Source organism: Chiloscyllium plagiosum, unplaced genomic scaffold, assembly GCF_004010195.1.
Source record: "Chiloscyllium plagiosum isolate BGI_BamShark_2017 unplaced genomic scaffold, ASM401019v2 scaf_13873, whole genome shotgun sequence".
NCBI lineage: Eukaryota > Metazoa > Chordata > Chondrichthyes > Orectolobiformes > Hemiscylliidae > Chiloscyllium > Chiloscyllium plagiosum.
In genome coordinates this window covers 20,309-23,302 of record NW_025213774.1, presented here as the reverse complement: position 1 = coordinate 23,302, position 2,994 = coordinate 20,309, and the positions used below count along the sequence as shown (strand labels likewise).

Sequence of the window (2,994 nt, the reverse complement as noted above, 5' to 3'; positions counted from 1 at the left end):
TCCAGCATCTGTAGTCCTCACTTTTACATCGTTCCTTCAGTGTCACTGGTTCCCAAGGCAAGAACTCCATCTCTATCGGTTTCATGTCTGTACTTCCGTGCTGAGGAGTTAAAGTGTGAAGAAAAGTAACTCACCCCCTCCATCTCTGGGGTAATTAGGGACTGAAAATGAATCGTATCACATTGAAGTATATCTACATGCGACAAAACCTCTGTCTTTTATTGGGAACCGTCTCTTTCACTGTAACCATCAGGAAAGACCATTTCGTTCGCCAGAAAAAGAAATGAATATGTCACTAACCTTTGTTTGTTTCAGGCCTCGGAATACTCAGATCAATAGCTCCCTTGCTGACCTCTGCTGGTCATGTTCGCAAAGAGATATGGCAAATTGCCAAGTGTGATTTTCCTTTCAATAAATAATTTTGACTCAGTTTGGCTCCAAATATCTTTTCCTACCTTTGTGCTTTTCTTTTACATTGGTGTTTCGCACCTTACAAATGACAGCAAAGGTATGAAAGGAGATGGAAGCATTTAGCTCATCAAGTCAGCGAGAGCTTTTTATGAGATCACGGCTGATTTGGTCAATGCTCAACGCACCGGAGCTGTCTGTAGTCATGGCCGAGTGGTTAAGGCGATGGATTAGAAATCCATTGGGATTTCCCCACGTAGGTTCGAGTTCTGCTGACTACGTTATGAATACCTTCCTGCTAGAACAATCTTCGCTCAATGTTCAGGAACCTCTTTTGCAAACCAGGCCGGTAATTTGATTAGACTTGGGAAACTCGAGTTCTTCATCAGAAATGTCCCATAATTAAAACATTATCTCTGTTTCTCTTTCCAGTTACACTGCTCGACACATCGGGTTTCTGCAGTTGTTATTGGACGTCCTAAGCAGAAGTGCTGCTTTTCTTTAGATTCCTTTAATCCATGTCCTCTGTTCTCTGACTCGGGTCAGTGGCAACACTTCCTCCTGCTCGTCAAAGTGCTCATTCCCCATTGCTCCCTCTCCCATCATTACAAACAACCGCAGGAAATTGCCACTTTATCATCTTTGTTCCAAAGTGAAACTCACCAGCCTCGGGAATCTCTCCACCAAACGGGACTTCTCATCCCCGGACATGGTGCAAGCCAGAGGATTGTGAAGAGATACTGTGAAAATATTGTCAGTTGGCAGTTGGAAAAATGTTTAGGCAGCAAACCATATAATTTAGACTCCAGCTTTGTAAATCTTGAGAAACTCTTTGGGAAATGGAATCAGAGGAGGATGAAGAAATGTGAACTGTCGGTCCGAGTAGAGGACGGGATATTGACTCTGATGTTCACGGGACAGGAACTGATCTGAGACATTGAAAGAATTCTCGCTCAAGTACGTGAGGAATGCAAACTTCATCTGGACTCTGTGACAATGAAAAACTCTGGAACACTCAAGACAAAATCCAAATATTGACTGGGATCACTACAGTACGAGTACTATAGATGGGGCAGTTTTTGTCCAGTGTGTGCAGGTGGCCTTCCTGACATAATGTGTAGACATGCCTTCAAGGGACGAAGCCACGTTCGATTTAGTACTGGGTAACGAGCCTGGCCAGGTTTTAGATTCGGATGTAGGTGAGCACTTTGGAGACAACAATCACAATTATCTCAGGTTTACTTTCGTGATGGAAAGGGATAGGTGTACTCCACGGAGCAAGAGGTTCAGCTGGTGGAAGGGAAATTACGATGCAATGAGGTAAGATTTAGGAAGCGTAGAATGTGGTAGGAAACTGCAGGGGGTGAGCACATTAAAATGTGGAGCTTATTCAAGGAAAAGCTCCTGTGTGTCCAGGATAAGTATGTACCTGTCAGGCAGGGAGGAAGATATAGAACGCGTGAGCCGCGGTTTACTAAGGGAGTGGAATCCCTGGTCAAGAAGAACAAGAAGTCTTATGTTAGGACAAAATGTGAAAACACAGTTAGAGCTCTCGAGGGTTCCAACGATATCAGGAAAGATCTAAACAGAGAGCTGAGAAGAGCCAGGAGGAGTCATGAGAAGTTGTTGGCAGATAGGATCAGGGTTAACCCTAAGGCTTTCCATAGGTATGTCAGGAATAAAAGAATGACGAGAGTTAAATTTGAGACAATCAAGAATAATAATGGGAAGTTGTGTGTGGAGTCAGAGGAGATTGGGGAAGCGCTAAATAAATATTTTTCGACAGTGTTCGCTATAGAAAATGAAAATGTTGGCGAGGAAGATACAGAGATACTTGCATCTAGACGAGAAGAGATTGAGGTTCACAAGGAAGAGATATTAGAAATACTGCAGAGTGTGAAAATAGATAAGTCAGCTGGGCCGGATGGGATCTATCTGATGTTGTTTAGCAAATGCACTGCAGGAAGTTACAAATCAAGCTGATGCTAACAACAGCTCGTTTTGAGCCGCTAATTTGCAGTGAAGTGGCGGCGCCAATAAAAGGTGTCAGGTATCCCGTCTAATTCCACAACCTGAGCTCGAAATGACCAGAGGTCTCTCGCTGAGTATCTGCAGTGTCTTGATTGGACGACAACATGACACTTTTTCACTGGAGTGGATCATGAAATCGCGTCGTGACTGTGAATAAAACGATAGAAACTTCCAGCAGAGAAGGAGGTGACCCTGACGCAGGCAGCTGAGGACAAATGTTTCTCCTTTGCCAGTGAAAGGCACTGCTTCACAAATTGGAAACTTCGAAGTGAAGCAGTGTTGGTGATTATCTTCGCTGCTTGTTTACTTTTTAAATTCTGATTCTGTGAAAGTCCATGGCATTACATATCGACATTCTGCCAACGCTAGGCTTGTTTCTTGGGCCACTGGCGTAATGGATAACGCGTGTGACTTCGGATCAGAAGATTGTAGGTTGGAGTCCTACCTGGGTCGAGTGGAATGTTTCGCTTTAACCGTGGTCTACGTTGACGCTCCCCTGTGAAGTCCTTGCGGGACGTCGCCTCTGTGCTTCCGCATTTAAAACTTGCATTTGTC

General features: G+C 44.2%; 1 non-coding gene across 1 annotated transcript; it reads left to right on the top strand.

Moving 5' to 3' along the window:
- The first annotated feature begins 607 nt into the window (after window positions 1-607).
- Window positions 608-689, top strand: trnas-aga. The gene has a single exon. It is a non-coding gene; the product is annotated as a tRNA-Ser (tRNA).
- Window positions 690-2,994: the final 2,305 nt, after the last annotated feature.